This window comes from Salvelinus namaycush, chromosome 31, assembly GCF_016432855.1.
Source record: "Salvelinus namaycush isolate Seneca chromosome 31, SaNama_1.0, whole genome shotgun sequence".
NCBI classification, from domain to species: Eukaryota; Metazoa; Chordata; class Actinopteri; order Salmoniformes; family Salmonidae; genus Salvelinus; species Salvelinus namaycush.
This window is the reverse complement of record NC_052337.1, coordinates 471,784-495,353: the sequence shown is the minus strand read 5'-3', so window position 1 is coordinate 495,353 and position 23,570 is coordinate 471,784.

The following is a 23,570-nucleotide window of genomic DNA, read 5'->3' as shown; positions in this document are numbered from 1 at the left end:
TCTGTCTGTCTGTCTGTCTGTCTGTCTGTCTGTCTGTCTGTCTGTCTGTCTGTCTGTCTGTCTGTCTGTCTGTCTGTCTGTCTGTCTGTCTGTCTGTCTGTCTGTCTGTCTGTCACAGACTCACACCAGCTTGTGAAATAGTTTCCAGCTTTACTGTCCTGCTCTGTGGGAGCTTTGTGGGAAAGGAAGCAATGGGCAACAAGTCCTTTTGGAGGTCTTAAAACAGTCTCTCAACTCCCCTCCCCATTCTCCCCATCTCTCCTCTCCCAAGTCTCTCAACTCCCCTCCCCATTCTCCCCTTCTCTCCTCTCCCAAGTCTCTCAACTCCCCTCCCCATTCTCCCCTTCTCTCCTCTCCCAAGTCTCACAACCCCTGACCCTGGAGGCCAAATCTATTTGGTTAGGGTAGATCTTTAGTAGACGTAGCAGATGGGATATTTGAGCCTTTAAGTGTCTTGACTTCTCTAATGGAGACTTCTTTATAACACCGTTTGGTTGGATGGATCCTCTGAATGATTCTCCTCACCTGTCTCTTGTGTCCAGTCTTAAACCATGAAAAATCTTTATGTTAGTCTATGGTATTATTATTATGTTATAGGCCTTTAATATATTCTCCCTCTTGTCTCTCACCTTCAGTCTAAAGCCACGAGAGAGCGCTGGCTCCTACAAGGCACACCACCTGGAACTAACAACGAAGACGATGGACGAAGAAAACAGCTGGAGATAGACGAAGAGCAGGGGAAGAGACTGGAGAACACTATTCACAGGTACACACATAGGAGGGAACTGACAGGGGGACACTATTCACAGGTACACACATAGGAGGGAACTGACAGGGGGACACTATTCACAGGTACACACATAGGAGGGAACTGACAGGGGGACACTATTCACAGGTACACCCATAGGAGGGAACTGACTAGAGGACACTATTCACAGGTACACACATACACAGGAACTGACTGGAGGACACTATTCACAGGTACACACATAGGAGGGAACTGACTGGGGGACACTATTCACAGGTACACACATACACAGGAACTGACTGGAGGACACTATTCACAGGTACACACATACACAGGAACTGACTGGGGGACACTATTCACAGGTACACACATACACAGGAACTGACTGGGGGACACTATTCACAGGTACACACATAGGAGGGAACTGACAGGGGGACACTATTCACAGGTACACACATAGGAGGGAACTGACTGGGGGACACTATTCACAGGTACACACATAGGAGGGAACTGACTGGGGGACACTATTCACAGGTACACACATACACAGGAACTGACTGGGGGACACTATTCACAGGTACACACATAGGAGGGAACTGACTGCGGGACACTTCACAGGTACACACATACACAGGAACTGACTGGAGGACACTATTCTCAGGTACACACATACACAGGAACTGACTGGAGGACACTAGTCACAGGTACACACATACACAGGAACTGACTGGGGGACACTATTCACAGGTACACACATACACAAGAACTGACTGGAGGACACTATTCACAGGTACACACATACACAGGAACTGACTGGGGGACACTAGTCACAGGTACACACATACACAGGAACTGACTGGAGGACACTATTCTCAGGTACACACATACACAGGAACTGACTGGAGGACACTATTCTCAGGTACACACATACACAGGAACTGACTGGAGGACACTAGTCACAGGTACACACATACACAGGAACTGACTGGGGGACACTATTCACAGGTACACACATACACAGGAACTGACTGGGGGACACTATTCACAGGTACACACATAGGAGGGAACTGACAGGGGGACACTAGTCACAGGTACACACATACACAGGAACTGACTGGGGGACACTAGTCACAGGTACACACATACACAGGAACTGACTGGAGGACACTATTCTCAGGTACACACATACACAGGAACTGACTGGGGGACACTAGTCACAGGTACACACATACACAGGAACTGACTGGAGGACACTATTCTCAGGTACACACATACACAGGAACTGACTGGAGGACACTATTCACAGGTACACACATAGGAGGGAACTGACTGGGGGACACTATTCACAGGTACACACATACACAGGAACTGACTGGAGGACACTATTCTCAGGTACACACATACACAGGAACTGACTGGAGGACACTATTCACAGGTACACACATACACAGGAAGTAATTGATAACACATGGAAATGACTGTTGCTGGACATGGTTGCACTCATACATGCAGTTGTTTTTGGAGAAGTACAGATCAATGTAATATCCTGTAGTCTATTATAGCTGTCATGTATCTGAACACAGAAACATCAGGTCTGATCCTAAGAGCTGAGCAGTGTTTCCAACAGAAGAGGACTGGCCACCCCTCATAGCCTGGTTCCTCTCTAGGTTTCTTCCTCGGTTCTGGCCTTTCTAGGGAAGTTTTCCTAGCCACCGTGCTTCTACATCTGCATTGCTTGCTGTTTGGGGTTTTAGGCTGGGTTTCTGTGCAGCACTTTGAGACATCAGCTGATGTACGAAGGGCTTTATAAATACATTTGATTTGAGTTTAGCTTCTAATTTACACATCTTCAAGGACCTGTTGGTCCCTCTCCCTCTCTTCCACTTTCGTTGTTTTCTCTTGCTCTTGCGCACTCTCTCGTGCTCTCTCGTTGTGTGTGTGTGTGTGTGTGTTGTCTCTGTTAGTCTGTTCAGCTCATCACAGTCAGTTTTTTCCTCCAACTTCAAAACAAATGGATATCTGAGGTCAGGTTTTTTCTTACCAGCGATCAGAGCCATTTCATAAGCCTGCGTCAGGGCCGTGTTCTCTAGGAATGAAATGGAACCAAACAGGCTTGTTTTCTTATTACGTTGCAATAAAGTTTCCTTCTGTGATCCAGCAGTATGAGAGGAGATAGCCTCTAGCCATACGGACAATGGGAAGACAGATTTAGGACCAGGACAATGGGAAAACAGATCTGGGACCAGGACAATGGGAAAACAGATCTGGGACCAGGACAATGGGAAGAAGGATCTAGGATCAGGACAATGGGAAGACAGATTTAGGACCAGGACAATGGGAAAACAGATCTGGGATCAGGACAATGGGAAGACAGATTTAGGACCAGGACAATGGGAAAACAGATCTGGGACCAGGACAATGGGAAGACAGATTTAGGACCAGGACAATGGGAAGAAGGATCTAGGATCAGGACAATGGGAAAACAGATCTGGGACCAGAACAATGGGAAGAAGGTTCTGGGATCAGGACAATGGGAAAACAGATCTGGGACCATGACAATGGGAAGACAGATTTAGGACCAGGACAATGGGAAAACAGATCTGGGACCAGGACAATAGGAAGACAGATTTAGGACCAGGACAATGGGAAAACAGATCTGGGACCAGGACAATGGGAAGAAGGATCTGGGATCAGGACAATGGGAAGACAGATTTAGGACCAGGACAATGGGAAGACAGATTTAGGACCAGGACAATGGGAAAACAGATCTGGGACCAGAACAATGGGAAGAAGGATCTAGGATCAGGACAATGGGAAAACAGATCTGGGACCAGAACAATGGGAAGAAGGATCTAGGATCAGGACAATGGGGAAACAGATCTGGGACCAGAACAATGGGAAGAAGGATCTGGGATCAGGACAATGGGAAAACAGATCTGGGACCATGACAATGGGAAGACAGATTTAGGACCAGGACAATGGGAAAACAGATCTGGGACCAGGACAATAGGAAGACAGATTTAGGACCAGGACAATGGGAAAACAGATCTGGGACCAGGACAATGGGAAGAAGGATCTGGGATCAGGACAATGGGAAGACAGATTTAGGACCAGGACAATGGGAAGACAGATTTAGGACCAGGACAATGGGAAAACAGATCTGGGACCAGAACAATGGGAAGAAGGATCTAGGATCAGGACAATGGGAAGACAGATCTGGGACCAGGACAATGGGAAGACAGATTTAGGACCAGAACAATGGGATAAAGGATCTGGGACCAGGACAATAGGAAGACAGATTTAGGACCAGGACAATGGGAAAACAGATCTGGGACCAGAACAATGGGAAGAAGGATCTGGGATCAGGACAATGGGAAGAAGGATCTAGGATCAGGACAATGGGAAAACAGATCTGGGACCAGAACAATGGGAAGAAGGATCTGGGATCAGGACAATGGGAAAACAGATCTGGGACCAGCACAATGGGAAAACAGATCTAGGACCAGGACAATGGGAAAACAGATCTGGGATCAGGACAATGGGAAAACAGATCTGGGATCAGGACAATGGGAAAACAGATCTGGGACCAGAACAATGGGAAAACAGATCTGGGATCAGGACAATGGGAAAACAGATCTAGGACCAGGACAATGGGAAAACAGATCTGGGACCAGAACAATGGGAAGAAGGATCTAGGACCATGACAATGGGAAACAGATCTGGGATCAGGACAATGGGAAGACAGGCTCTCTTGTCTCCAGAATGGCTCAGCTTTCTTCCGCCATTTCATGCACATTCATTGTTTCATTGTGTGAATTGTTTGCCTTTTATTTTGACCAGTTCCCCATTACATATGTCACCAGTAGGAATTGTACTGTTCATCTCTGTCATTTGGTGACATGTATTTCTCTTAATGCAGGTATTACTAATTAGGCCGTTAGCCATTTAACTTTCTCATTCTCTGAGTGGAAACGGTGTTTGCAGAGTTCACCTGCTACCCCTGCTACACTTGTGAGAAATAGGTTTGGGTTTATTTCATAACCATCATTTACAATTTTTGTCATTTTTTTTAATAGTTTTTTGTTTGGAGTGCTCCATGTGAGGAATGAGCATGGGTCTGGTTTCTCTGTCCTGATAACATTGAGGGAGCATGGGTCTGGTTTCTCTGTCCTGATAACACTGAGGGAGCATGGGTCTGGTTTCTCTGTCCTTATAATGTTGAGGGAGCATGGGTCTGGTTTCTCTGTCCTGATTATGTTGAGGGAGCATGTGTCTGGTTTCTCTGTCCTGATAATGTTGAGGGAACATGTGTCTGGTTTCTCTGTCCTGATAATGTTGAGGGAGCATGTGTCTGGTTTCTCTGTCCTGATAATGTTGAGGGAGCGTGTGTCTGGTTTCTCTGTCCTGATAATGTTGAGGGAGCATCTGTCTGGTTTCTCTGTCCTGATAATGTTGAGGGAGCATCTGTCTGGTTTCTCTGTCCTGATAACGTTGGGGGAGAGTGTGTGCCTGAGCAACCGTAGAAGTAGCCTACCTGGCCTGCTGTGCGGCCTGCTGTTATAAATGAGAACACATTAAAACTAGAGTTCCTCACAGTAGTCTATTTGAAAAATCTTTCAAACAATCTCCCCCTTGATAATCACCTTCCTCGGTGTGAAAGAGCAATGGAAGTTGTATGCCTACTGCTGCATTGGCCTATAGGCTATGAGTTCCAGGAGCTCATTTCTTCAGCAGCCAATGGATCCCGGTGTATCAATGTGTCCATATGGCAGAGGCTGGTGATCTCGCATTAGTTGACTTTTAACTTTTAGATTTGTATCATTTTAATTCAGATTTTTATAATTAACCACGTGACAATGATTTTGAGAAACGATAAAACGTTATTATTGAAATGGAACTGTTCCATCAAAATGTGCATATGAAAATCATAACTGGCACGCAGAACGGTAGAAATGGTATGATAAATTGTAAGCTTCCCCAAACTTGAAAATCACATGCTGCCTATGAAGTCTTTATCAAACAATTGTCTTCATGTTTCCATGGTCTGATTTTGCCGATAAGCTACTTTGAAGCAAGTTAAGACATACCTCATAATATAAAATAAAACATTCCGGTTTTCAAACAATTAAGAATGTTTTCAAAATGCATACTGTCTCCGGCTCACATTGTAAAGTGGTGGGTGACGCGCTGATATCCTGTTGCCTGCACTTGATTGGTGAATGCGAAGCGTGCATCAATTACCAGTTGAGAAATAAAAATAGTAATCTCAGCAAAAAAATGAAATGTCCCTTTTTCAGGAGCCTGTCTTTCAAATATAAATTGTAAAAGTCCAAATAACGTCACAGATCTTCATTTTAAGGGGTTTAAACACATTGGAACGGTCGTTAAGACACAAACAACTTAGGCAATTAACGTCACAGTTATAAAAACCTAGGACACTAAAGAGGCTATTCTACTGACTCTGAAAAACACCAAAAGAAAGATGCCCAGGGTCCCTGCTCATCTGCGTGAACGTGCCTTAGGCATGCTGCAAGGAGGCATGAGGACTGCAGATGTGGCCAAGGCAAATAAATTGCAATATCCGTACTGTGAGACGCCTAAGACAGCTCTACAGGGAGACAGCACGGACATCTGATCGTCCTCGCAGTGGCAGACCATGTGTAACACCTGCACAGGATCGGTACATCCAAACATCACACCTGCGGGACAGGTACAGGATGGCAACAACTGCCCGAGTTACACCAGGAACGCACAATCCCTCCATCAGTGCTCAGACTGTCCGCAATAGGCTGAGAGAGGCTGGACTGAGGGCTTGTAGGCCTGTTGTAAGGTAGGTCCTCACCAGACATCTCTGGCAAGAACGTCGCCTATGGGCACAAACCCACCTTCGCTGGACCAGACAGAACTGGCAAAAAGTGCTCTTCACTGACGAGTCGCTGTTTTGTCTCACCAGGGGTGATGGTCAGATTCACGTTTATCATCGAAGGAATGAGCGTTACACCGAGGCCTAATACTCTGGAGCGGGATCGATTTGGAGGTGGAGGGTCCGTCATGGTCTGGGGCGGTGTGACACAGCATCATCGGACTGAGCTTGTTGTCATTGCAGGCAATCTCAACGCTGTGCGTTACAGGCAAGACATCCTCCTCCCTCATGTGATACCCTTCCTGCTGGCTCATCCTGACATGACTCTCCAGCATGACAATGCCACCAGCCATACTGCTCGTTCTGTGTGTGATTTCCTGCAAGACAGGAATGTCAGTGTTCTGCCATGGCCAGCGAATCCCATTGAGCACGTCTGGGACCTGTTGGATCGGAGGGTGAGGGTTAGGGCCATTTCCCCCAGAAATGTCTGGGAACTTGCAGGTGCCTTGGTGGAAGAGTGGGGTAACATCTCACAGCAAGAACTGGCAAATCTGGTGCAGTCCATGAGGAGGAGATGCACTGCAGTACTTAATGCAGCTGGTGGCCACACCAGATACTGACTGTTACTTTTGATTTTGACCCCCACTTTGTTCAGGGACACATTATTCCATTTCTGTTAGTCACATGTCTGTGGAATTTGTTCAGTTTATGTCTCAGTGGTTAAATCTTGTGATGTTCTTGCAAATATTTACACATGTTAAGTTTGCTGAAAATGTGTTATTTCATAGTTGTGATGTCCCCCATTGAGCACGTCTGGGACCTGTTGGATCGGAGGGTGAGAGCTAGGGCCATTCAAACTACTCTGTATGCTGAGAGACTGTGATAGTTGCATTGGATAAATAAGACACGTGGTGATTAATGAAAATACACTCAGGACAATTTAATTCCACTAAATTATGCAAATGAACCTACAGACCGATATGCACCACTTTGAAAAAGTGTGTGTGTGTGTGTGTGTGTGTGTGTGTGTGTGTGTGTGTGTGTGTGTGTGTGTGTGTGTGTGTGTGTGTGTGTGTGTGTGTGTGTGTGTGTGTGTGTGTGTGTGTGCGTGCGTGCTCGTGCGCATTCGTGCGTGCGTGCGAAAGATAGGATCTCACTACAATACATTTTAATAGAATGTTCCCAAAAATAGATAGGATCTTGTTTCCATGGAAAGGACAATACCTGTCTATTTGTGGAAAAATCACCCTGATTAACTCTTTAGCCACGTTCCAGTTGACCTATTGACTTATGGCCTTCCCTACACCTAACGACTTGTTTTGAACATTTTATGAGCAAAAGATATTCCACTTTATTTGGAACGGCCAGCCAGACTAAATTAAACAGGCCTATTTATATAATGAATATGAATTCGTAGGGCAGAAATGATTAAATATTAAAACATTAGACCTCTCACTAAAGGCTTCAGTCATACAAAAGTTATACTTAAATCCAAACTGGTTCTCCAGCAGATCAGTAAGAATGTCTCACCCCTATGTTCAAGAATGGCCTTTTCCCCTTTATTCAGATTACAACCTCTCTCTTTATTCAGATGACAACCTCTCCCTTTATTCAGATTACAACCTCTCCCTTTATTCAGATTACAACCTCTCAGTTTATTCAGATTACAACCTCTCCCTTTATTCAGATTACAACCTCTCCCTTTATTCAGATTACAACCTCTCCCTTTATTCAGATTACAACCTCTCCCTTTATTCAGATTACAACCTCTCCCTTTATTCAGATTACAACCTCTGCCTTTATTCAGATTACAACCTCTCACTTTATTCAGATTACAACCTCTCCCTTTATTCAGATTACAACCTCTCCCTTTATTCAGATTACAACCTCTCCCTTTATTCAGATTACAATCTCTCCCTTTATTCAGATTACAACCTCTCCCTTTATTCAGATTACAACCTCTCCCTTTATTCAGAACACAACCTCTCCCTTTATTCAGATTACAACCTCTCCGTTTATTCAGATTACAGCCTCTCCCTTTATTCAGATTACAACCTCTCCCTTTATTCCGATTACAACCTCTCCCTCTATTCAGATTACAACCTCTCCCTTTATTCAGATTACAACCTCTCCCTTTATTCAGATTACAACCTCTCAGTTTATTCAGATTACAACCTCTCCCTTTATTCAGATTACAACCTCTCCCTTTATTCAGATTACAACCTCTCCCTTTATTCAGATTACAACCTCTCCCTTTATTCAGATTACAACCTCTCCCTTTATTCAGATTACAACCTCTCCCTTTATTCAGATTACAACCTCTCCCTCTATTCAGATTACAACCTCTCCCTTTACTCAGATTACAACCTCTCCCTTTATTCAGATTACAACCTCTCCCTTTATTCAGATTACAACCTCTCCCTTTATTCAGATTACAACCTCTCCCTTTATTCAGATTACAACCTCTCCCTTTATTCAGATTACAACCTCTCCCTTTATTCAGATTACAACCTCTCCCTTTATTCAGATTACAACCTCTCCCTTTATTCAGATTACCTCTCACTTTCGGTTATTTGAAAATGAAAACATCTCCATAATATCACTATATTTAAAAGAAGACATAGAAAGCTGGTTGCAATTTACAGTTTAATCCACCAGAAAAGAGAACAAATAATACAACACAATTTATGATACAACTCAAATATACTAATTGCAACAAAAAAAACATTATTTTAGAAGAAGACAAAACTGTAATATTTTTCTAAATGATATCATAAACAGGACTGGTGGAGTTATTATATGGGAACTACAATACAGTGCATTCAGAAAGTATTCAGACCCCTTGTCTTTAATCACCGTTTTGTTACGTTACAGCCTTATTCTAAAATAGATTAAATTCATTTTTTTCCTCATTAACCTACACACAATACCCCATAATGACATCACAATACCCCATAATGACATCACAATACCCCATAATGACATCACAATACCCCATAATAACAAAGCGAAAACAGGTTTTTAGACATTTTAGCAAATGTATTAAAAGTAAAAAAACTGAAATACCTTATTTACATAAGTTTTAAGACACTTTGCTATGAGATTCGAAATTGAGCTCAGGTGCATCATGTTTCCATTGATCGTCTTTGAGATGTTTCTACAACTTGATTGGAGTCCACCTGTGGTAAATTCAATTGATTGGACATGATTTGGAAAGGCACACACCTGACTATATAAGGCCCCACAGTTGACAGTGCATGTCAGAGCAAAAACCAAGCCATGAGGTCGAAGGAATTGTCAATAGTGTTTCCCGAGACAGGATTGCGTTGAGGCACAGATCTGGGGAAGGGTACAAAAACATTTCTGCATCATTTAAAGTCCCCAAAAAAACAGTGGCCTCCGTCATTCTTAAATGGAGGAAGGTTGGAACCACCAAGACTCTTCCTGTAGCTGGCTGCCCGGCCAAACTGAGCAATTGAGGGAGAAGGGTGAGTTAGGTGACCAAGAACCCGATGGTCACTTTGAAAGAGCTCCAGAGTTCCTCTGTGAAGATGGGAGAAACTTCCAGAAGGACAACCATCTCTATAGCACTCCACCAATCAGATCTTTATGGTAGAGTGGCCAGACAGAAGCCACTCCTCAGTAAAAGGCACATGACAGCCCGCTTGGAGTTTGCCTAAAGGCACATAAAGGACACTCAAACCATGATGAACAAGATTCTCTGGTTTGATGAAACCAATATTGTTCTAGCTGTATCCTCAGTGTCCTAGCTGTATCCTCAGTGTCCTAGCTGTATCCTCAGTGTCCTAGCTGTATCCTCAGTGTCCTAGCTGTATCCTCAGTGTCCTAGCTGTATCCTCAGTGTCCTAGCTGTATCCTCAGTGTCCTAGCTGTATCCTCAGTGTCCTAGCTGTATCCTCAGTGTCCTAGCTGTATCCTCAGTGTTCTAGATGTATCATCACAGTGTTCTAGCTGTATCATCACAGTGTTCTAGATGTATCATCACAGTGTTCTAGCTGTATCATCACAGTGTTCTAGCTGTATCATCACAGTGTTCTAGCTGTATCCTCAGTGTTCTAGCTGTATCCTCAGTGTTCTAGCTGTATCCTCAGTGTCCTAGCTGTATCCTCAGTGTTCTAGCTGTATCCTCAGTGTTCTAGATGTATCCTCTCAGTGTTCTAGCTGTATCCTCAGTGTTCTAGCTGTATCCTCAGTGTTCTAGCTGTATCATCACAGTGTTCTAGCTGTATCCTCACAGTGTCCTAGCTGTATCCTCAGTGTCCTAGCTGTATCATCAGTGTTCTAGCTGTATCCTCACAGTGTTCTAGATGTATCCTCAGTGTTCTAGCTGTATCATCACAGTGTTCTAGATGTATCATCACAGTGTTCTAGCTGTATCCTCAGTGTTCTAGATGTATCCTCTCAGTGTTCTAGCTGTATCATCACAGTGTTCTAGCTGTATCCTCACAGTGTCCTAGCTGTATCCTCAGTGTCCTAGCTGTATCCTCAGTGTCCTAGCTGTATCATCAGTGTTCTAGCTGTATCCTCAGTGTCCTAGCTGTATCCTCAGTGTTCTAGATGTATCCTCTCAGTGTTCTAGCTGTATCATCACAGTGTTCTAGCTGTATCCTCACAGTGTTCTAGCTGTATCATCACAGTGTTCTAGCTGTATCATCACAGTGTTCTAGATGTATCATCACAGTGTTCTAGCTGTATCCTCTCAGTGTTCTAGCTGTATCCTCACAGTGTTCTAGCTGTATCATCACAGTGTTCTAGCTGTATCCTCTCAGTGTTCTAGCTGTATCCTCACAGTGTTCTAGCTGTATCCTCACAGTGTTCTTCAGTGTTCTAGCTGTATCCTCACAGTGTTCTAGCTGTATCATCACAGTGTTCTAGCTGTATCCTCTCAGTGTTCTAGCTGTATCCTCACAGTGTTCTAGCTGTATCCTCACAGTGTTCTAGCTGTATCATCTCAGTGTTCTAGCTGTGTCATCACAGTGTTCTATCAGTATCATCTCAGTGTTCTAGCTGTGTCATCATAGTGTTCTAGCTGTATCATCACAGTGTTCTAGCTATATACTCTGTGTTCGAGCTGTATCCTCAGCATTCTAGCTATACTCTCAGTGTTCTAGCTGTATCATCACAGTGTTCTAGCTGTACCCTCTCAGTGTTCTAGCTGTATCATCTCAGTGTTCTAGCTGTATCATCTCAGTGTTCTAGCTGTGTCATCACAGTGTTCTAGCTGTATCCTCTCAGTGTTCTGGCGGTATACTCTCAGTGTTCTAGCTATATCCTCTCAGTGTTCTAGCTGTATCATCACAGTGTTCTAGCTGTGTCATCACAGTGTTCTAGCTGTATCCTCTCAGTGTTCTGGCGGTATACTCTCAGTGTTCTAGCTATATCCTCTCAGTGTTCTAGCTGTATCCTCTCAGTGTTCTAGCTATATCATCTCAGTGTTCTAGCTGTATCCTCTCAGTGTTCTAGCTGTATCCTCTCAGTGTTCTAGCTATATCCTCTCAGTGTTCTAGCTGTATCCTCTCAGTGTTCTAGCTGTATCCTCTCAGTGTTCTAGCTATATCCTCTCAGTGTTCTAGCTGTATCCTCTCAGTGTTCTAGCTGTATCCTCTCAGTGTTCTAACTATATCCTCTGTGTTCTAGCTGTATCATCACAGTGTTCTAGCTGTATCATCACAGTGTTCTAGCTTTATCCTCTCAGTGTTCTAGCTGTATCCTCACAGTGTTCTAGCTGTATCCTCTCAGTGTTCTAGCTGTATCCTCACAGTGTTCTCGCTGTATCCTCAAAGTGTTCTAGCTGTATCATCTCAGTGTTCTAGCTGTGTCATCACAGTGTTCTAGCTGTATCCTCACAGTGTTCTAGCTGTATCCTCACAGTGTTCTAGCTGTATCATCTCAGTGTTCTAGCTGTGTCATCACAGTGTTCTATCAGTATCATCTCAGTGTTCTAGCTGTGTCATCACAGTGTTCTAGCTATATACTCTGTGTTCTAGCTGTATCCTCAGCATTCTAGCTATACTCTCAGTGTTCTAGCTGTGTCATCACAGTGTTCTAGCTGTATCATCTCAGTGTTCTAGCTGTGTCATCACAGTGTTCTGGCTGTATCCTCTCAGTGTTCTAGCTGTATCATCACAGTGTTCTAGCTGTACCCTCTCAGTGTTCTAGCTGTATCCTCGCAGTGTTCTAACTATATCCTCTGTGTTCTAGCTATATCATGTCCGTGTTCTAGCTGTATCCCCACAGTGTTCTAGTTATATACTCTGTGTTATAGCTGTTTCCTCAGCGTTCTAGCTGTATCCTCTCAGTGTTCTAGATGTATCCTCACAGTGTTCTAGCTGTATCCTCTCAGTGTTCTAGATGTATCCTCACAGTGTTCTAGCTGTATCCTCTCAGTGTTAATGCTGTATCCTCTCAGTGTTCTAGCTGTATCCTCTCAGTGTTCTAGCTGTGTCCTCTCAGTGTTCTAGCTGTATCCTCTCAGTGTTCTAGTTGTATCCTCACAGTGTTCCAGCTATCCTCTCAGTGTTCTAACTATCCTCTCAGTGTTCTAACTATCCTCTCAGTGTTCCAGCTGTATCATCACAGTGTTCTTGCTTTATCCTCTCAGTTCTATCTGTATCCTCTCAGTGTTCCAGCTGTATCCTCTCAGTGTTCCAGCTGTATCCTCACAGTGTTCCAGCTGTATCATCACAGTGTTCTAGCTGTATCCTCACAGTGTTCCCGCTATTTCCTCTCAGTGTTCTAACTATACTCTCAGTGTCCTAGCTGTGTCATCACAGTGTTCTAGCTATATCCCCTCAGTGTTCTAGCTGTACACTCTGTGTTCTAGCTGTATCCTCACAGTGTTCCAGCTATTTCCTCTCAGTGTTCTAGCTATATCCTCTCAGTATTCTAGCTGTATCCTCTCAGTGTTCTAGATGTATCATCACAGTGTTCTAGCTGTCTCCTCTCAGTGTTCTAGCTGTATCCTCTCAGTGTTCTAGCTGTATCCTCTCAGTGTTCTAGCTGTATCCTCTCAGTGTTCCAGCTGTTTCCTCACAGTGTTCCAGCTGTATCATCACAGTGTTCTAGCTGTATCCTCACAGTGTTCCAGCTATTTCCTCTCAGTGTTCTAGCTGTACACTCTGTGTTCTAGCTGTATCCTCACAGTGTTCCAGCTATTTCCTCTCAGTGTTCTAGCTATATCCTCTCAGTGTTCTAGCTGTATCCTCTCAGTGTTCTAGATGTATCATCACAGTGTTCTAGCTGTCTCCTCTCAGTGTTCTAGCTATCTCCTCTCAGCGTTCTAGCTGTATCCTCTCAGTGTTCTAGTTGTATCCTCTCAGTGTTCCAGCTATTTCCTCTCAGTGTTCTAGCTGTATCCTCTCAGTGTTCTATCTGTATCCTCTCAGTGTTCTAGCTGTATCCTCACAGTGTTCCAGCTATTTCCTCTCAGTGTTCTAGCTATATCCTCTCAGTGTTCTAGCTGTATCCTCTCAGTGTTCTATCTGTATCATCACAGTGTTCTAGCTGTCTCCTCTCAGTGTTCTAGCTGTATCCTCTCAGTGTTCTAGCTTTATCCTCTCAGTGTTCTAGCTGTATCCTCTCAGTGTTCCATCTGTATCCTCACAGTGTTCCAGCTGTATCATCACAGTGTTCTAGCTGTATCCTCACAGTGTTCCAGTTATTTCCTCTCAGTGTTCTAGCTGTACACTCAGTGTTCTAGTTGTATCCTCTCAGTGTTCCAGCTATTTCCTCTCAGTGTTCTAGCTATATCCGCTCAGTGTTCCAGCTGTATCCTCTCAGTGTTCTAGCTGTATCCTCTCAGTGTTCTAGTTGTATCCTCTCAGTGTTCCAGCTATTTCCTCTCAGTGTTCTAGCTGTATCCTCTCAGTGTTCTATCTGTATCCTCTCAGTGTTCTAGCTGCATCCTCTCAGTTCTAGCTGTATCCTCTCAGTGTTCTAGCTATATCCTCTCAGTGTTCTAGTTAAAGACACACTAAATACACAATGTGACACTGCTTATTGAGGTGGTTTCTCTCTGCTGACCTTTCTAATCAGGCTTCTCACAGGAAGCTTTGTGGTCCTCTCTCTATCTGACTGGTTTGTGGCGTGACTAATCATCGGTGCTCAAGTGCTTCTGAATAGCAGTATTTACCAGTTACATCACTAGAGAGCAGCAGAGGCAGTCAATCTCCTGTTAGTATCTGATGGCTGGTGAATGTGAGACGGGGAAAATGTTATACAGTGGTTTTACATCACTGCTCTTTCTCTCTCTCTCTCTCTGTCTCTGTCTCTGTCTCTGTCTCTCTCTCTGTCTCTCTGTCGCTGTCTCTGTCTCTCTGTCTCTCTGTCTCTCTGTCTCTCTGTCTCTCTGTCTCTGTTATTTTAACTGTCTCTCTCTGTCTCTCTCTTGCTGTCTCTGTCTCTGTTTCTGTCTCTCTCTCTGTCTCTGTTTCTGTCTCTCTCTCTGTCTCTGTCTCTGTCTCTGTCGCTGTTTTTGTCTCTGTTTACCATTATTCACAAATATACTGCAGCTACATTCAGTGTTGAGCTTAGAAGCATAAGGAACGGAAGCATCTATTGTAAAGCATTTCCTCTTGGACTGGATGTGAATGGGGACAGGGCTGAAGCGGATGAGGCTGGGTGACGCCCTGGACCAGAGCTAATGAGAAGCATCCATGGTAGAGCTGAACTAACGCCCTGGACCAGAACTAATGAGAAACATCCATGGTAGAGCTGCTCTAACACCCTGGACCAGAGCTAATGAGAAACATCCATGGTAGAGCTGCACTAACACCCTGGACCAGAGCTAATGAGAAGCATCCATGGTAGAGCTGAACTAACGCCCTGGACCAGAAATAATGAGAAACATCCATGGTAGAGCTGCTCTAACACCCTGGACCAGAGCTAATGAGAAACATCCATGGTAGAGCTGCACTAACACCCTGGACCAGAGCTAATGAGAAACATCCATGGTAGAGCTGCACTAACACCCTGGACCAGAGCTAATGAGAAGCATCCATGGTAGAGCTGAACTAACGCCCTGGACCAGAACTAATGAGAAACATCCATGGTAGAGCTGCTCTAACACCCTGGACCAGAGCTAATGAGAAACACCCATGGTAGAGCTGCACTAACACCCTGGACCAGAGCTAATGAGAAACATCCATGGTAGAGCTGCACTAACACCCTGGACCAGAGCTAATGAGAAACATCCATGGTAGAGCTGCACTAACACCCTGGACCAGAGCTAATGAGAAACATCCATGGTAGAGCCTTCAAGCTGAAGAGACTAAACTGCTGGGTGTCACCCTAGATAGAGAGCTAACATTGTTAAAACATATAGACTCAATGGTTACTAATATGGGAAGAGGTCTGTCCAGGAAAACAGAGTGTGACAGAAACAGTGACAGAAACATATCTCAGTCAACCACACTGGTAATACAGGCCCCAGTTGTGTCACGCCTGGACTAAGGGAAGGGAAAGGGGGATACCTAGTCAGTTGGAAAGGGAAAGGGGGATACCTAGTCAGTTGGAAAGGGGGATACCTAGTCAGTTGGAAAGGGAAAGGGGGATACCTAGTCAGTTGGAAAGGGAAAGGGGGATACCTAGTCAGTTGGAAAGGGGGATACCTAGTCAGTTGGAAAGGGAAAGGGGGATACCTAGTCAGTTGTAAAGGGAAAGGGGGATACCTAGTCAGTTGGAAAGGGGGATACCTAGTCAGTTGGAAAGGGGGATATCTAGTCAGTTGTAAAGGGAAAGGGGGATACCTAGTCAGTTGGAAAGGGAAAGGGGGATACCTAGTCAGTTGGAAAGGGGGATACCTAGTCAGTTGGAAAGGGAAAGGGGGATACCTAGTCAGTTGGAAAGGGAAAGGGGGATACCTAGTCAGTTGGAAAGGGGGATACCTAGTCAGTTGGAAAGGGAAAGGGGGATACCTAGTCAGTTGTAAAGGGAAAGGGGGATACCTAGTCAGTTGGAAAGGGGGATACCTAGTCAGTTGGAAAGGGGGATATCTAGTCAGTTGTAAAGGGAGGGGGATATCTAGTCAGTTGTAAAGGGAAAGGGGGATACCTAGTCAGTTGGAAAGGGAAAGGGGGATACCTAGTCAGTTGGAAAGGGGGATACCTAGTCAGTTGGAAAGGGGGATACCTAGTCAGTTGGAAAGGGAAAGGGGGATACCTAGTCAGTTGGAAAGGGAAAGGGGGATACCTAGTCAGTTGGAAAGGGGGATACCTAGTCAGTTGGAAAGGGAAAGGGGGATACCTAGTCAGTTGTAAAGGGAAAGGGGGATACCTAGTCAGTTGGAAAGGGGGATACCTAGTCAGTTGGAAAGGGGGATATCTAGTCAGTTGTAAAGGGAGGGGGATATCTAGTCAGTTGTAAAGGGAAAGGGGGATACCTAGTCAGTTGGAAAGGGAAAGGGGGATACCTAGTCAGTTGGAAAGGGGGATACCTAGTCAGTTGGAAAGGGGGATACCTAGTCAGTTGGAAAGGGAAAGGGGGATACCTAGTCAGTTGGAAAGGGGGATACCTAGTCAGTTGGAAAGGGAAAGGGGGATACCTAGTCAGTTGGAAAGGGAAAGGGGGATACCTAGTCAGTTGGAAAGGGGGATACCTAGTCAGTTGGAAAGGGAAAGGGGGATACCTAGTCAGTTGGAAAGGGAAAGGGGGATACCTAGTCAGTTGGAAAGGGGGATACCTAGTCAGTTGGAAAGGGAAAGGGGGATACCTAGTCAGTTGGAAAGGGAAAGGGGGATACCTAGTCAGTTGGAAAGGGGGATACCTAGTCAGTTGGAAAGGGAAAGGGGGATACCTAGTCAGTTGTAAAGGGAAAGGGGGATACCTAGTCAGTTGGAAAGGGGGATACCTAGTCAGTTGGAAAGGGGGATATCTAGTCAGTTGTAAAGGGAGGGGGATATCTAGTCAGTTGTAAAGGGAAAGGGGGATACCTAGTCAGTTGGAAAGGGAAAGGGGGATACCTAGTCAGTTGGAAAGGGGGATACCTAGTCAGTTGGAAAGGGGGATACCTAGTCAGTTGGAAAGGGAAAGGGGGATACCTAGTCAGTTGGAAAGGGGGATACCTAGTCAGTTGGAAAGGGAAAGGGGGATACCTAGTCAGTTGGAAAGGGAAAGGGGGATACCTAGTCAGTTGGAAAGGGGGATACCTAGTCAGTTGGAAAGGGAAAGGGGGATACCTAGTCAGTTGGAAAGGGAAAGGGGGATACCTAGTCAGTTGGAAAGGGGGATACCTAGTCAGTTGGAAAGGGAAAGGGGGATACCTAGTCAGTTGTAAAGGGAAAGGGGGATACCTAGTCAGTTGGAAAGGGGGATACCTAGTCAGTTGGAAAGGGAAAGGGGGATATCTAGTCAGTTGTAAAGGGAAAGGGGGATACCTAGTCAGTTGGAAAGGGAAAGGGGGATACCTAGTCAGTTGGAAAGGGGGATACCTAGTCAGTTGGAAAGGGAAAGGGGGATACCTAGTCAGTTGTAAAGGGAAAGGGGGATACCTAGTGAGTTGGAAAGGGGGATACCTAGTCAGTTGGAAAGGGGGATACCTAGTCAGTTGGAAAGTTAAAGGGGGATACCTAGTCAGTTGGAAAGGGAAAGGGGGATACCTAGTCAGTTGGAAAGGGGGATACCTAGTCAGTTGGAAAGGGAAAGGGGGATATCTAGTCAGTTGTAAAGGGAAAGGGGGATACCTAGTGAGTTGGAAAGGGGGATACCTAGTCAGTTGGAAAGGGGGATACCTAGTCAGTTGTAAAGTTAAAGGGGGATACCTAGTCAGTTGGAAAGGGAAAGGGGGATACCTAGTCTTCACTGTCCCCAGGTCCAGAACAGAGGCTGGGAAACACACAGTATTAAAACTTCTTATGGCTGCAATCCCGTAAACGGGATCAATATGACAACAGCCAGTGAAAGTGCAGGGCGCCAAATTCAAACAACAGAAATCTCATAAATAAATTCCTTAAACATACATGTATCTTATACCATTTTAAAGGTAACCTTCTTGTTAATCCCACCAAAGTGTCCGATTTCAAATAGGCTTTACAGCGAAAGCACCACAAACGATTATGTTAGGTCACCGCAAAATCACAGAAAAACACAGCCATTTTTCCAGCCAAAGACAGGAGTCACAAAAAGCAGAAATAGAGATGAAAATGACTACCTGGAACTCTCTGCCACTCCAGGTAACTCAAACTAGCAATAAAACCAGATTACATTTGTTTTGCATTGTATTATGTATGTGATATGTGGTTGGGATATGACTGAAAAAAGGCAGCACTGTGCTCAAATTCAGGAAACAGACTCCAGGAAACAGACTCCAGGAAACAGACTCCAGGAAACAGACTCCAGGAAACAGACTCCAGGAAACAGACTTCAGGAAACAGACTCCAGGAAACAGACTTCAGGAAACAGACTCCAGGAAACAGACTTCAGGAAACAGACTCCAGGAAACAGACTTCAGGAAACAGACTTCAGGAAACAGACTCCAGGAAACAGACTCCAGGAAACAGACTCCAGGAAACAGAGGCACGTAACAACCTATGTCGTTCTCTAGCAGAAAAACTAGAGTACACTGAGACTGCTTAATGCAGAGGGTCCGATTGACTACAAATGGTCCTCCCTAAGCACATCAGTCTATGAGTCAGCAGCCCACGCCATCGGCTACAGATGCACGAAACATCAGGACTGGTTCGACAAAAACGCCACGTACATCTCCACCCTACTTGACTGCAAGGCACATAAAGCCACACTCAACGACCCCACTTCTGAGGCCCTCAAAAAAGAATGGCAAGAGCAGCGAAGGGAGGCACGGAGTCCTCTACGACATTTACAAAATGAACGGTGGATCACCCAAAGCACAAGAAATACAATCTTATGCGGACAGATATGACATGCAGAACTATTTATGATGCCCTGAAGATCACCCACAGCCCAAGTTACTCTCTCTGTCTCCTCAGAACTCAGTCCACTCTTGTAAAGGACCAAACTAAGGTAGTCCAGAGGTGAGGTGGACACTTTGAAGTTCTCTTAAATCAGCTCAGTTGAGTACTCAGTCCTGGAGGAGTTCTGCAGCACCTTGCAGTCGGATGCCAAGCAGTTGCCATACCAAGTGACGACGCAGCCTGTCAAGATGCTCTCAATGGTGCAGCTGTAAAAAAAAACGAACCGGTACTTCGTACGCTATTCCGAGGTGTGCATAATGATGGATCCCAGGACCGGTGATTAGTATACAGGCGACGTCGAACGCCGGAGGGGCGAAGCGGGAGTAGATGTGGTCAGAATGCTCAGATCAACTCCTCGGCCAGAGTGTCCAGTGTGGCTCTGAATGCTACGAGAGGAAAATGCACTGAATTCACTAACTGACAATCTCAGAACGCTCTGAATTTATGAACGCCCAGAGCGCACTCTGACAATCTAGAGGGAATTTACGAACGTACCATTTATGACAAGGAGCATTATGACCATCATAATGATATAAGCCAGATTGGCTTATCACGTAAATGCCCTTAAGTCAGTCATCAGTCAACGGGAGGGTGTCCTGCTCCTGAAATATGCTCCTGCATTCACCCCAGTCATCAGTCAACGGGAGGGTGTCCTGCTCCTGAAATCTGCTCCTGTATTCACCCCAGTCATCAGTCAACGGGAGGGTGTCCTGCTCCTGAAATCTGCTCCTGTATTCACCCCAGTCATTAGTCAACGGGATGGTGTCCTGCTCCTGAAATCTGCTCCTGCATTCACCCCAGTCATCAGTCAACGGGAAGGTGTCCTGCTCCTGAAATATGCTCCTGCATTCACCCCAGTCATCAGTCAACGGGAGGGTGTCCTGCTCCTGAAATCTGCTCCTGCATTCACCCCAGTCAACGGGAGGGTGTCCTGCTCCTGAAATATGCTCCTGTATTCACCCCAGTCATCAGTCAACGGGAGGGTGTCCTGCTCCTGAAATCTGCTCCTGCATTCACCTCAGTCATCAGTCAACGGGAAGGTGTCCTGCTCCTGAAATATGCTCCTGCATTCACCCCAGTCATCAGTCAACGGGAGGGTGTCCTGCTCCTGAAATCTGCTCATGCATTCACCCCAGTCAACGGGAAGGTGTCCTGCTCCTGAAATATGCTCCTGCATTCACCCCAGTCATCAGTCAACGGGAGGGTGTCCTGCTCCTGAAATCTGCTCCTGCATTCACCCCAGTCAACGGGAGGGTGTCCTGCTCCTGAAATATGCTCCTGTATTCACCCCAGTCATCAGTCAACGGGAGGGTGTCCTGCTCCTGAAATCTGCTCCTGCATTCACCTCAGTCAACGGGAGGGTGTCCTGCTCCTGAAATCTGCTCCTGCATTCACCTCAGTCAACGGGAGGGTGTCCTGCTCCTGAAATCTGCTCCTGCATTCACCTCAGTCATCAGTCAACGGGAGGGTGTCCTGCTCCTGAAATATGCTCCTGCATTCACCTCAGTCATCAGTCAACGGGAGGGTGTCCTGCTCCTGAAATCTGCTCCTGCATTCACCCCAGTCATCAGAAACAGAGCATTGGGGATAGGTGCACTTCTGACATCAATGTGAGCTCAATTACAATGATAATTTATTATGGTCAATTTCAGAAAATGTTATATAACATGATGGAATGTTTTGCCTTTTGTGGTAGGTTTTGTGGTTTTTGACACTCATATGTAGGTGTCATAACCAGCCATAAAATAACTACCGTGGTGAGACCTCTCATCGGGCTGAAGGTCTTGGCTGAGACCTCTCATCAGGCTGAAGGTCTTGGCTGAGACCTCTCATCGGGCTGACTGTCTTGGCTGAGACCTCTCATTAGGCTGAATGTCTTGGCTGAGACCTCTCATTAGGCTGAATGTCTTGGCTGAGACTTCTCATCAGGGGGAATGTCTTGGCTGAGACCTCTCATCGGGCTGAATGTCTTGGCTGAGACCTCTCATCGGGCTGAATGTCTTGGCTGAGACTTCTCATCAGGCTGAATGTCTTGGCTGAGACCTCTCATTAGGCTGACTGTCTTGGCTGAGACCGCTCATTAGGCTGACTGTCTTGGGTGAGACCTATCATCGGGCTGAATGTCTTGGCTGAGACTTCTCATCAGGCTGAATGTCTTGGCTGAGACCTCTCATCAGGCTGAATGTCTTGGCTGAGACCTATCATCGGGCTGAAGGTCTTGGCTGAGACCTCTCATCGGGCTGAAGGTCTTGGCTGAGACCTCTCATCGGGCTGAAGGTCTTGGGTGAGACCTCTCATCGGGCTGAAGGTCTTGGCTGAGACCTCTCATCGGGCTGAATGTCTTGGCTGAGACCTATCATTAGGCTTACTGTCTGGGAGACAGGTGTAATGACAGACAAGGCAGAGAGACATGTGTAATGACAGACAAGACAGAGAGACAGGTGTAATGACAAACAGAGAGACAGGTGTAATGACAGACAGAGGGACAGGTGTAATGACAGACAGAGAGACATGTGTAATGACAGACAGAGAGACAGGTGTAATGACAGACAGAGAAACAGGTGTAATGACAGACAGAGAGACATGTGTAATGACAGACAGAGGGACAGGTGTAATGACAGACAGAGAGACATGTGTAATGACAGACAGAGAGACAGGTGTAATGACAGACAGAGAAACAGGTGTAATGACAGCCAAGACAGCTGATATGGGTTATGTCCTATATGGCTCCCTATTCCCTATATAGTGCACTACTATTCACCATGGCCCACAGGGCAGATATCGTATTAACCCTGGCCACCACATCACAATACAGCACTGTGGAGAAAGTTCACGGCCTACAACCCACAACAACCTCCCCTTCAGACTAGATATCAACAAGCCAATCGACGTCAAGTAGCTGAGACAATAGTCTATTCTCCAGTATTCACGACTTAGTGTGTAATAAGTGTTGATATCGTGGGAAGCGTCCTTGTCTTTGTTATGGCTGACCATGGAACCTCCGAGGTGTTCTAGAACCTCCAGGACTAAACAATGGCAGGAAATGACCAGGGAGGAGGCAGAGCGGATTCCTCCGAACGCTGCTTCCTGATTGGCTGTCAGCATTAAGAATTACCCAGATCCAGGTCCTCTGGGAAATCTGGAATGTGTGTGTGTGTGTGTGTGTGTGTGTGTGTGTGTGTGTGTGTGTGTGTGTGTGTGTGTGTGTGTGTGTGTGTGTGTGTGTGTGTGTGTGTGTGTGTGTGTGTGTGTGTGTGTGTGTGTGTGTGTGATGCATGCTACAAGGATGTTCCTGCTCAGTTCAGATTAATTACATTCAAGGTTCTGTACAGTTTCAGGAACAACTAAAATAAAGACCATGAACTTGATCAAGACTTTTGAAAGTGACAGATACAATCAATCACCTGCATAGTATACACACCCTGCATATATACACATTATATACACCCTGCAAATATACACACTATATACACATTATATACACCCTGCATATATACACATTATATACACATTATTTAGACATTATACACACCCTGCATATATACACACTATATACACATTATATACACCCTGCATATATACACACTATATACACATTATATACACCCTGCATATATACACACTATATACACATTATACACACCCTGCATATATACACATTATATACACCCTGTATATATACACATCATATCTATCTCTCTTCTCTGTATACATCAATGATGTCGCTCTTGCTGCTGGTGAGTCTCTGATCCACCTCTACGCAGACGACACCATTCTGTATACTTCTGGCCCTTCTTTTGACACTGTGTTAACAACCCTCCAGGCGAGCTTCAATGCCATACAACTCTCCTTCCGTGGCCTCCAACTGCTCTTAAATACAAGTAAAACTAAATGCATGCTCTTCAACCGATCGCTGCCTGCACCTGCCCGCCTGTCCAACATCACTACTCTGGACGGCTCTGACTTAGAATATGTTGACAACTACAAATACCTAGGTGTCTGGTTAGACTGT